Source organism: Panthera tigris, chromosome B3 (assembly GCF_018350195.1).
Source record: "Panthera tigris isolate Pti1 chromosome B3, P.tigris_Pti1_mat1.1, whole genome shotgun sequence".
In the NCBI taxonomy this organism is placed as follows: domain Eukaryota; kingdom Metazoa; phylum Chordata; class Mammalia; order Carnivora; family Felidae; genus Panthera; species Panthera tigris.
This window is the reverse complement of record NC_056665.1, coordinates 51,515,480-51,528,965: the sequence shown is the minus strand read 5'-3', so window position 1 is coordinate 51,528,965 and position 13,486 is coordinate 51,515,480. Positions and strand designations below refer to the sequence as shown.

Here is a 13,486-nt window from a genome sequence, read left to right as displayed (position 1 = left end):
TTCAAGTTTTATTGTGAAAATGCAGAGCACGAGCAATGGAAGGGCACAGAGAGGGAGACAGAATCCCAAGCAGTCTCCACAGAGCCTTACACTGGGCTCGAACTTGAACTGAGCTCATGAACCCTGTGATCATGACCTGAGCCAAAAATCAAGAATCACTTAGACAACTGAGCCACCCACGCACCCTGAATTCTTGATTTTTAAATTTTAGATATTATCTCTAATTTCTAATTTCATTGCATTTTTTCTTTTTAGCTTACTGTCTTAAGGATGAAATATGCCTTTTACTTCCAGTCTATTATCATTTAGCTTTCTTCTGAAGGAAGGTATATTTTCTTTGGAGAACAATGTTATAATATAATCACCATTCTTTCTTTCAAGTTCCCTGATGAAGGCTGATTGATCATTAATTATGTCATTTCTGGTGTAGAACCTAGAGGCAATTGTGCTCTTGCTAGACGCAGAAATACAGAAACATTGGACTGGCAAGTGGAAATTTGAGTTTCACTTTAATAGTTGGACAGGTTACTTCTTTTTCTCTGGGTCTTAGGTTTTCCTAACTATAAAAATGAAAGACTCATACTTCCTAAAGACATTCCCAACTCTGATTTCCAGGAATAGCATGAGTTTCAAAGTAATTTCAGAATAACAAAAGGATTTTAATGTCCCGAGCTCTTTTTGATGGAATTTAATCTGTACCACAATGTAACCTGAGGATTTTTTTTTTTTCCATTGTTAGCTATTCTGAGCCCTCTGGCAGATATCTGAACTCTGCAACATAAGCAAAATAAGAAAAAACACAGGTTAGGGTTATTATATGTTAGACTACAGAAATATGCCTCTGGACCAGCATTTAATTGACACAATAATTACTAAGACTTGAATACGCTTCCTCAAAGGAGTAGGTATTTTCCTTATTCAAACTTCTGAATGAGAATACCAACTTAAGAACATAAATCCCAGACAATTTTTAAGAAGTTATAAATGAAGAGATTTAAGATTTCCTGCTTTGTGCTCTTTCTACCACAATACACTGAACAAACCTCTTCTATGGCCAAAAAAAATTCTTTTCTTGAAGCCTTGGTGTGAAAGTATTTATTTGGTTGGGTAGCAGGGAGGATAGATGTCCATTTCCTCCTTAACATAGGTAGGAAAGCTTATCAGTATTGTTGGAATCTCCTTGCACCCATAGTTCACAAGTGGTTGGAAGGTACAAGGGCCTATAATCCCAGAGTTTATGAAGTTTCTGCCAGCAACTGTCTGAAATGAGAGAAAAAAACCCTCCAATTTTATCCTGTTTTTTTATTTGTTATAACACACAGGTACTTTAAAACAGTGTAGTTTACTACTTTAACAAGAGTATCATAAAACAATAGCTATGGCCTTGTCAGAGTTGTGTACCATGTTAATATTCCCAGGAATTTTCATAAAAGAGAACAGTACTCCTTCATATATTAAAGAGCGGTGGCAAAGGGAAAATAGATGGAGAAGAAAAAAGATTAGCCAACAGAGATGAATGTCAGGTAATTCTTATAATACCAAGTCATAATGTTGGGGCTAAAAACTGATTTTAAAACTGCCAGATATTCAATAATAATTTTTTGTTTATAATGAAATTAAATAGAAATACACTGACAAATTATTCTTCAATAAAGCTCTCTTTAATCAGACCAAACTACTTAATAGTGCCTATCAGGTGAATGAAGCTCAAATCCCTTAGCTTGACATTTCAAATGTCCCTAATTTTCCTCATTTCTGAGAAATCCCTACAACTCACGTTAGTCTACCTTCTGTCCCTTGAACATTTTAATTGCTCAGATTGTCCTCTCTTCCAGGCCTCCCCCTCTCAATCTTTGTAAACTTCCACCTATCCCAAACATACCTGATCTTTTAAGGCTCAATACAGCTGTTGACTCTAAGACAGGCTGTGCCGTGAAATTAATCACTGCAGGTGAAATGATTTCTTACCAACTCTGATGATAGACATTTTTACCATTTATTCAGTTATCAGATATCGTATGTTTGCATAGTTATTTCACTTGATCTGCCAATAACCTTGAGAAGCAGGGATAAACATTCCCATTTAGAAACAAAAACTGATACTAGAGAGTTAATTCTTAGGGTTACAAAACTAACAAATCACAGGGAAAGAATGCATAAAATTTTCCAGTAGTAAGTTTTATGGTACATCACAAAGATACTAAAATTCATGCAAACATTCATTTAATAGTAAATATTTATTGAGCAGCTACAAAATGTCAGGCACGAGTCCACACATAGGGAAATACAGTCGTGGACAAACATCACTAAGTCCCTGCCCTCATGAAGCTTACATTCCTATTGGGGAGAAAAACAAATAAGTAAATAAATATAGAACATCAAGTCAAGCAGTGATAATCACTACAAAGAAGTGTAAAGAGAAAATTAAAAAGCTGTACTTTTCTTGATAGGATGGTCAGGAAGGCTTCTTTGAGGAGGTGACAACTGAGCACAAAGTCAAATGCAGTAAAGGCCAGCCAGCATCATGAGACTTGTATTCCAAAAACGGATAGCAAATGCAAAGGCCCCATGGTGTCAACGTGCTTGTGGTGACTAAAGAACAGCAAGACCAATGTGCCTAGACTGCAAGGATCTTACAAGTCTACTAAAAAAATGAGGTCAGAGAGGTAGCCTGAGACTTTAGGATTAAAATGTAATTCTTCCCCAATTCCAATGTAATTCATTTCAATCAAAAAAAATCTTGGAATTTCATCAATACTCATGATTCTCTTAAATCTATTTGGTCCAAGTAATCTCTTTTTTTAAGCTAAATAAAATGAGGAAAAATCTGCTAAAATCTTAATTAACTGTCCTATATACACGACCTAATTTCTCCCCCCCACCACCCCAACACCAATACTTTCATCCACTTACACTTTTACCTATTCTTACGGTATAATCTAAAACCTTTCTAAATGTTGTTCAACATCAGGGTCTAACTCTCTTTCTGTAACAGGAAGCAATTTACTTCCTTAAAAAGGTAACATGATTAAAGACAATATTGGGACAATGAGAAATGTGAATATACAATGTATATTAGATATTAGCATCGTGCCAGTGTTAGATCTCTTGAGTATGATAAATGCACTGCAGGTATGAAGGAGAATATTCTTACTTTTAGGAGATACATGCAGTGGTATGATGGTAAATGTCTACCAACTGGCTCTCCAGAGGAAACAGCACCTGGTTTGCAGCACTGCCAATTTCCACGTTGTAAAAACTAGCCACTATTGTAGATAGCAAGCAGCTAACTTGATACAGAGTTGGGAAGAAATGTACAGTCAGCTTTCACATGCTAATACCAGTCAGTTCCAGGTTGAATAACTCAGGGTTGACATGTCAGGTCTACAACTTACTCTCAAATTCTAAAAACAAAAAGGAAAAATGAAAACTCCCTTGGGGTGCCTGGGTGGCTCAGTCAGTTAAGCAATTGACTTCGGCTGAGGTCATGATCTCACGGTTCATGGGTTCAAGCCCCACGTCAGGCTCTGTGCTGACAGCTCAGAGCCTGGAGCCTGCTTCAGATTCTGTGTCTCCCTCTCTCTCTGCCCCTCCCCTGCTTGTTCTCTGTCTCTCAAGAATAAATAAAAAAAAACATTTTTTTTTAAATGAAAACTCCCTTGTGTCTATCTAATCTACCACCCACCTATTGAGAGAGATAAAAGTGGTAAAATGTTGACAATTAACCTATGAAAAGGCATTTGATTATTAACTATATGATTCAACTTTTCTTTGGATTTAAATTTTTTTACAAATTAGATATAAATTATAAAGCAAACAATGGAGGAAGTTTAAAGAAATTCTACAGCCAATTCTCTTGCAAACAGATTAAATCATAATTTTTTGGTGTATCGGTATCCTTTCATCAAGTACAGAGAATATGATATAGAACTTCAACCTATAAAACGCCTCCAAAAAAAGCAATTTGCCAATATTAAGTGCTAAAATTACACACGCTTTTACTATTATAAATTTAGAAAGAAATTACCCACTAGATAATGTGACAAACTATGATACCACATCACACACACACACAAAAAAAACCTGCTGATTTGGTTTCAAAAATGTAAAATATTTTAGATGTCAGGGTAAGCTTTAGTTTTTTTCTTTTTTCTAAGTTTGTTTGTTTATTTACTTATTTATTGAGAAAGAGAGAGAGAGAGAGAGATGGGAAAAGGTAGAGAGAAAGAAAGAGAGAGACTAAGAGTGAGAGAGTGTGAATGAGAGAGAGTGAGAGAAAGAGAATCCCAAGCAGGCTGTCAGCAAAGAGCCTGATATGGGCTCCAACTGAAGGACTGTAAGATCATGACCTAAGCTGAAATCAAGAGTCAGACACTTAACCAACTTGAGGCAGCCAGGTTTCCCTGAGGGTTAGCTTTATAAATGGACTGATTTCAGATATTGATACCAAATTTTAATTTCATTCAAAAAGATATTAATTTGGTAAGCGGGAAAATAAAAAATGGAAACCACACACTAATTTAAAATGCTAATCCCCAATGATAAATTGGTTGCACTCCCAAAGGGTAAGTTTTTAAGTCCAAATAATGGTCATATTTGGAATATTACTTATAAATAATGTGAATTATGACTAGATTCCCCAGGCTAGCCTACCAAAGATTTCTTAATCTATAATGGCCATTACTTGCAGCATTATGGAACAAGTCTAAATTCAAAGAAGTACAAGGGCCATGGTCCAAGCACTAAATCAATCCTGGGTAGTATTCTGATATGAGGGAAAAGACAATTTGGGGCACCATCTCACCACTTTAATATTTTCCATCAACCTCCTAGCGTCCACCTGTACATCTCAATCTCATTACCCCAATGCTGCTCTAAATGTTCATGGTGGTATATTATCACCAGAAATCGTTGGTGTGTTCCAATTACCCACTTTTTCTCTCACTTCATACACATTATAGATGTGTAGTTCAATGCTGGTTTTGAGTTCCTCCAGTTATATGTTGAAGAACACAAATTTCAGAGTAACATTAAGGATATGTTGATCTCTTACACCTGTAATGACTAGTCTTCACAACAGAGCATGAAAACACTCCTCAGTGCAGATAATTCAAGCTGTGTTTCCTTGGAAATAAAACACTACCAATCCCTATCCTGCGCCAGGCATATGCTAGGGTGCTGAACCACAGATGCTCAGTTCATCTCTCCTACAGTCCTTAAAACTGATGGTGCTAGAATGCAAAGACATCAAGTTCAGATAGGCTATGCAATTTGCTCAAGATCATTTGACTGGTCAAGTGCTGAGGTTACACTTTCTATCTGCCTGACCTTATAGCCTTAGGGTTTTATCTCTTCCTGCTTCATAGCATGCTACTAAAAAGGACCCACTAAGCTACTTTTATACCAAAATATGGCCATCATTTCAAGATTCTTTAAAAATGTTTATTTAAATATACATTTATTGATCTAGGTAAATCTCTAGTTAGTATAATTTCAGTCAGCATAAAAGGAGAAACTTTCAAAATGGTAAAAATCAGGCACTATATGAATGCATGTTTACATGGAGTGTCCCCAACTAAGATACAGTTAGCTGTGCTTAGGCACACTTGGCCCTTTGCTCATCTACACTAATGATTAGGCTCACTGGGTCAACTAGTCAACGTATCTAACACTTCACAGTTTATAAAGTTCTTTGGCACATCATCTCACCTGAAGCTCAGAAGCATCACTTTGAGCCAAATACATTTTACAGAAGAGAAAACAGGTTTGGAGCTTAACCCAAGTCACAGAACTGTAACTGACAGAATGGGTCCCAAGTCTAAACTCTAAATCCTTTGAGTCTTTTTCCTATTAATCTACCCTATCTCTTGTACTCGTAAACCTCAAGTTCTTCAGCCAATGTAATCTCTCCCTCAGACAAATAGCCAACCAGAACAAATCTTGCATGGTGGGTGGATGGCATAGAGCTTCTAGCAAATATTTGTCTGTGGATCATTTGTTAATCAGATATGTACCAACAGGGACCACCTATACCAAATAGCTTTTGCCTACTCCTTTGTTATTTTATAATGTTGTATTTCCATTCAATGAGATTTAGTCAATTTAAAAATATAGTTTTCCTTTAAGTCATGGGCAAATGCATTTTAAATCTATTTTTTAAAAAGTGGACATAGGGGCACCTGGGTGGCTTAGTCGGATTAAGCAGCTGATTTCGGCTCAGGTCATGACCTCATGGCTCCTGAGTTCCAGCCCCACGTTGGGCTCTGTGCTGACCGCTCGGAGCTTGAAGCCTGCTTTGGCCTCTATGTCTCCCTCTCTCTCTGCCCTGCCCCACCCCCCATGTTTTATCTGTGTCCCTCAAAAATAAATAAACATTAGAAAAAGGGGGGGCTTGCCCTTTAAATAAATAAATAAATATAAAAATTGGGCATAAAGTTGTGATAATAGCCTAAGAGTCAATAATTCAAACAAATCCCTAAATTGGCACAATTCTAATTGCTGTGAGTAAAACAATCAGTGATTGCTGACCTCTGCTTATACTCCTATTTGCTCAACAGTGAGACACCCTAGTCATTCATTCTTTCACCGAATATACATTAAGCACCTCCTATGCACCTACACTGCACCTACCGTATACAAGGATGTCTGCTAGGTAATGGGAATACAGCTGTGAACAAGAGACAAGGTGCTTGGTCTCAGGGAACTTAAAATCTAGTTGTGGAGACAGACAATAAACAAACATTTACAAAATGCAGTAAATACAATGAAGGAAACAGACTGTTGAGACAAAGAACAATAAAGGACATCCAATTTAATAAATATAATAGCAGCTAACATTAACTGAACACTTTAGATAGGGTAGTCAGAGAAAGCCTCTATGAAAAGTGACATTTAAGCCAAGATCAGAAGAATGACAAGGAGCCATCCATTTGATGCCTAGGGAGAAAGGCTTTTTAGGCAGAAGGAATAATCCACACAAGGCCCTGAACGGTCATCAAAAACCTAAAAGGTAGCCAGTAGGGCTGGGCATGGTGAACAAGGAGAAAAAAAATGCAAAAGGCTTCATTATAATTTTATTGCATCCGTATCTTTTATATGAAAAGGAAAATAAAACAGCTCCGATCATTGCTGTCTTTGGTATTACACATCGATTATTGTCTAATATTTTTGACATGGGATTCACATTGTTACCCAGTCCATCCTGTTTCAGTTTAACATGAATGTCTAATATAATGAATGAACTATTCTCATTTTTCACCCATTTGAGAAAAGACAGAATTATTGACAAATCTGTTTACATACTGAAAAAGAAGTACTGTTTCCAGATACCACCAATTTTTTTTTTGTTATTGCAAAATAAAATTCAGTATTAAATTAGAATTCTAAGTTTGATATTAACTTAGTTTTTAATATCCTCAGCCTCAAATGGGGGAACCATAGTCCTATAATTCGATATAAAGTTGAGAAGACAAAAAAGTAAATACAAATGTTTTTCATTTAACCATTTTTTCTATACTTGTTCATAATGCAGAATGCTCAGTCTCCATGGGTTTCTTCACCTTTTTGAAATGGAAATCACCTTTTAAGTCACATTCCCTGTACACACACTAGCCTCTCGATTCTGCCTTCCAATTATCTTTTTTCTCATGCTTCAAAGAAATGACAGTTTCCATGCACTGAATCATTTCCTTCTTACTAGATGATTGGCAAAAACATAGACAGGGAAGGTCTATGTCAATCCTGTTAGTATCTAATTTCAGAAGTTAAATCAAACCAGCAATTATTTAACAGCTACAGTGTGTCAAGACCCATCAGTGTAAATGGAGGATAGACCAGCAGTAACTTTTTTTTTTTTTTTTAACGTTTATTTATTTTTGAGTGAGAAAGTGAGTGAGTGAGCAGGGGAGTGGCAGAGACAGAGAGACAGAATCCGAAGCAGGCTCCAGGCTCTGAGCTGTCAGCACAGAGTCTGACACAGGGCTTGAACCCACAAATCATGAGATCATGACCTGAGCCAAAGTTGGATGCTTAAATGACCGAGCCGCCCAGGCGCCCCTAGACCAGCAGTAACTTCTGACTTGATATCACAGTGAGTACACAAAACATGTACAGTTGAATTAGCCTCTCTTTTGTCCTCTAAATGACTTAATTCTTAGAGTATGGCTTATAACAAAAGCAGTTCACATCTGAATGTTTACCATGAGCCAGCCACAGTTCTAAGAACACTAAATACATGTATTTAATCCTGAAAACAACCGTAAGCAAGATACTATTACTTTCCTCACTGTAAAGATGAAGAAGGCGAGGCAGAGAAGATAAGGAGTTTTCCAAGGTCACAATACTTACCAGATCTGTTTTGGGTTTTCCTCAAGCCAATTTGGTCCCATTATCTTATAATGTCAGAGGATTAAAAGTATATACTTGAGCTCACTTCAAACCTGAGCTAGCCCTCTTGTTAGCTATGTGACTTTGGGTAACTTACCAAATCTCTGTGAGTCAGATTCATTTATTTATAAAACGAAGGTGACAAAAACATCTACTTCTTTGAGCAACTGTGAAGATTAAATGAATGATATATGTAAACTATTTGGAACAGTGTCTGGCACATAGTATATATAAGAGTTAGCTGTTGGGGCGCCTGGGTGGCTCAGTCGGTGAAGTGTCCGGCTTCAGCTCAGGTCATGATCTCACAGTCTGTGAGTTCCAGCCCCGCGTCGGGCTCTGTGCTGACAGCTCGGAACCTGAAGCCTGCTTCAGATTCTGTGTCTCCCTCTCTCTCTGCCCCTCCCCTGCTCATGCTCTGTCTCTCTCTGTCTCAAAAATGAATAAAAAACATTAAAAAAAAAAAAAGAGTTAGCTGTTATTATTAACACTACCACCACCACCTCCTCCTGGGAATTTAATAAAAGGCTTATTAATCTAGACTACTTAATCTCATCAACATTTGTTTTCTTTTCCTCTAACAGCTCTCATTTCTATTGTTTGATTTACATTGGCTAACAATGAGCTATTTTAAGCAAATAAGCAAGGCATCTTATTCCCTTGCTAATTGTTTGTCTAGGTCTAACCACTTCTTTCCTCCTATTTCAGTTGCCTAGGAAGGAATTGGTTGAGGTTAATAGGGTTGTATCATATCCTAAGTAAGTTCATAAACCACTGTTATACTAAGGTTAAAGCCTAAACTTGTAATATAATTAACACGGGGAAGGGGAGTCTCTTAGTTTTTTAGGCTGCTGTAACAAAATACCATAAACTAAGTGGCTTATAAACATCAGGAATTTATGTCTCACAGTTCTGGAGGCTGGGAAATCCAAGATCGAGGCACCAGCAGATTAAGAGTCTAGAGAGAGCTGGCTTCCTCATAGATGGCTGTCTTTTCACCATGACCTTAGATGGTGGAAGGGCTTTCTTTGGCCACTTTTATAAGGGCACTAATGCCATTCATGAGGCCTCCACCTGATCACAACCTAATCACCTTTTGAAGGGTCCACCTCCTACCCACCACCACTTTGGGGGGGTGCTTAAGATTTCAACACATGAATTTTGGGAGGGGACACAAATCTCTAACAAGGGAAAAAACTACAATTGCACTCCTCTCAGTTTTAACCTCCAAAAAAAAAAAAAAAACCGGTTTACACTAATAGTGTTATTTAACAATCATAAATCACCAATAATATGTATTCAAATATGAATTGGAATATAGTATTTTAAATTACTGATTTATTGATGATTTACTAGATTTTATAGGCAGACTTAGTCTTTTGTAACAGTTGATAAGCTCAGATAAGTTCAGATACTCTTAGAAATGTCTGATGAAAAAATTGTTTCTAACAAAAACATAAAGCATAGCAAACTTTTACCTTCAAAATTAAAAAGCTTTTTATTTTCATGCAATAGGATAAATTTAGGACTCCAGAAATACTACACATGTATAACACAAGTAATTATTAAAGGTTAAAACCACAAAGCGTTTTAATTGTTTCAATGCAAAGGCCATGCTTTAGACTTTTAATACTGGGCACTCAGTATCTATCTAGGACCAGGTCCAAAGTTTACATCCTTGGGTACAAGGTGGATAACACTGTTGAACCTCCCAGCTGCCCAGCTCTAGTCAGCAGTTGACACATTTAATAGATTTAAACATCCATTCCCAGGAAGTTTAGTCCACCCATGCCCCCCCTTATATTTTAAGCTATGATTATAACAAATGACAGTATAAAGAAATTATACATGTATGTCAACCACCCTTTCATAGCTTTTTTATTTTCTCAGATGACTATATATTAAAAGCCAACTAAATCTCCTTGAGCTTTAGCAGATTGAACACTATGAATGCGAAACGTAACGAAACAAAACAGTATGAGGTTATTGCACATTTGATTATTTTCTTTCCTCAAACATTCTTTTGTAACTGGCCAACTGTTAGGCATCTAAACATGATCAAAGGTACCATTTACTTAAAACCTACTATGTGTTAACCACTAACATATTTCATTCTAACAACTATGAGAAATTAGAATTATCCCCATTGTACACACAATCTGAGACTCTGAGGGATTAAATAATTTGATAGAAGATTACCTAGCTAGTAAGTAAAGGAACAAAGATACAAACAGGTCTATTCCCAAATCCTGTGCCAATGATAACATCAAAGACTCATCTTTGGCTGCAATGCCCAAGTAATGTTATGTTACTACTTAAAACTTAAAAAAATAAAAAAATAATTTACCTCAGACTATGGTAAAATACTATTAACTATTGTTACCATATAGGCCAATGGCTACATTTCGCATCTTAAATTATCTGAAAGTACCGAAATTTTCCTAAAAGACTTTTGCTTAATCAATTAGCAAGATGGACCAATGCTTTCCATAGCCTCCATAAAAATAAACTGGCAGACACTGGCTGCTAACAAGGTACTTTCTAGTTGTTTGCACTTTCTACTTCTACCAGTTGAGTTGTATGCTTCATTACAATCTGGTGTTTGTTCTCAAAAGTTATTTATAATACCACCCTATTTATAATAACTAATTTATTTAAATAATATATAAATCAATGAAATGAGTGCAAAAAAAGGTTATTTCTGTGAAAACTGCTGCATGCTTTGGAAAGAACATATGTGATGAACATATATTCCCTCCCCTTCTGAAACAAATTCCTATTGACTTCTGTATATACAAACATGTATAAAATTGTGTGAAACACTAATAATTTTAAAATGTTTTTAAATATAAAAGATACCATCCTCACACCGCTCTGCAAGTCTTATTTCACTTTTAAGAAAGCGAAACTAGAAAACTAGAAAAAAACAAAACAAACTAGAAATCTTAGGTGCACATTATTAGTGTCATTTATATAAGAGCATATGAAACTCTGAAAAACTGACCCCATTTAACCCCCCCAAAAGAACCCTGAGCCTGCATAAAAACACAGGTGAATTAATTAAAGCTGTTATATTTATGGTTCCTCACTGAAACTGACTTTTTAAACTAGCCACCCAACTACTTATTTAGAAACTCTCTGAAGCACAGCTGTATCCTGCTAAGCAAATATCTCGGAGTCTCTCTCTACACTAGAATTCACACACTTTACTCAGATTCTCATAGAAATCTGAAGGGTTCTCCTATTTACTCTTATTTTATAGAGAACTCAGTGTTAAGTATAGTTACCAAGTTCTCTAGCCCAGAGACCAAAAGCAGTGAAATTAAAAGGAGGCAAGAATAAACATTAACAGCAAAGACTGCTGACAGCAGCAACAATTAAATGAGAATTTAAAAATCAGATCTCACAAAAAAACAAAAAAGGAGACGTGATTTAAGTTAGAGGCAAAAACAAAAACAAAAACTCCAAACCCAAAAAGCTCATAAATTTAAATCTCTCTGTAGGGCCTTTCTAGCCCTGTTTTAGAGGTCTGTCCATACATCGTGATTAGAGTTGAAAATATTTTTGGCATTTAAAGAGTAAAGTTTCAATTATACAGAGAATTCACTCAGTTTCTTAGACACCAACGTAGAAGCAAATGAATTATTACTGTCATTTAGCTAAGTACTGCCCGTCATGTGCCTTTCCAACTGCAGGTCAAGAAATCCATTCAATGGGTTGTGACAGCAGTTTTTAAAAATAGAAATAGAACAGAAAAGACAAGACCACACTCACAGAGTAAGGGTAAGTACGCTTTGTGAAAGGTTTATTTTTGTATTTCTATACTGTTTGGCAAAGTAAAAGATCCTTTAGGCCATGGGCCTAAAGATCCGTATCATCATGATGAAATATAATCATAATACTAAACTTGCAATTCTATCATTTTTACATCATAATGCTAAAGAAAGCTACAATTTTCAAGAGAAAAAATTTATTCTTATTCTATTTATTCTTAATGAATAAAGGTATTTATTTTTCCTAGTAATCTGTATCAGCACATAACTAACATTTTATTGTGTTTGATACCAGTTTTGGCTGAAATAGAGATGTGTGCAAATATTATTTTTTTAAGCTGCTTACAGCCTTAAAGCAAATTTTAACAACAAAAAACCCCAAAACAAAGAGCTGCTTTTATTTTATTTATTTTGACATGCAATTACTGATCTTGGTGCCATTTTTCCAAAGTCACTGATGTACTCTAAAAATCTCAACTTGGCATTCTACACAAGCAACCTGCTTAGTAACAGTACACTTGCTAATACTTCATGCATACATAGCCGATTTTTTAAAAACAGCCAAACACTTAAAACTAATTTAAACCACTAACTTAAGTATGGCTTTCTCCACTTCTTCCTGGTGCATTTTGAAAGGCACCATTAGCAAAGCCCTATTTTAAAACTAGAAAAGAAAAAGCCTTTGAATACACTTTGAAAAAAATAAGGAAATATTTTATTACATCTTTTAAAAAATGAGGATCTCATTTATATGAAGATAAATTACTATTTCCAATCCTAAAGTCTCAACTCTGTCATCTAGTCCAACTCTGTACCAAATACAATAATCCTCTTCCAACAATGTTCCTGGGAATCAAACCCGCATCTAAAAGTCTTCACTCCTAACTACTACTATATTAATAATCTCCTCAACTTGGTCCTTGTCATTAATCAAAAGAAGGTTGATGAATTAGTGTTTAATTCCTTTTAAATCCTTGAAAAGCACAGTATACGTTATTCTCATAAATCCTGAAAATACAGGTTTAGAAAGGAAAGGACACATTTAAGGCTCTGGACTGCTTTGCAAACTTTTAGAGTTTGCCTAAAGCACAAAAATCAGCTAATAAAAGCACTAACAGTAATAGAATAGTATTTGTCAACTCAATCTTAAATTTTCTCAGTTTATCAAGTTCAAGTTCTCCAGTTGAAAGTTTGTAACCGTAAAGTTGAAGTCAGATTGACGTTACCAGAAAAAAAAAAAAAAAATTGTGACTCTAAAAAGATGTCAACTATTGTGGCAACGGATACAAATGCTGCTCCTGGTAATTTCATTTTGAGTGACACTAGAGTAT

At 35.8% G+C, this 13,486-nt stretch overlaps 1 protein-coding gene across 8 annotated transcripts in view; it reads right to left on the bottom strand.

Moving 5' to 3' along the window:
• FAM214A (family with sequence similarity 214 member A) overlaps positions 1-13,486 on the bottom strand; it is a 115,458-nt gene that overhangs the window by 73,805 nt on the left and 28,167 nt on the right. The window lies entirely within an intron of this gene.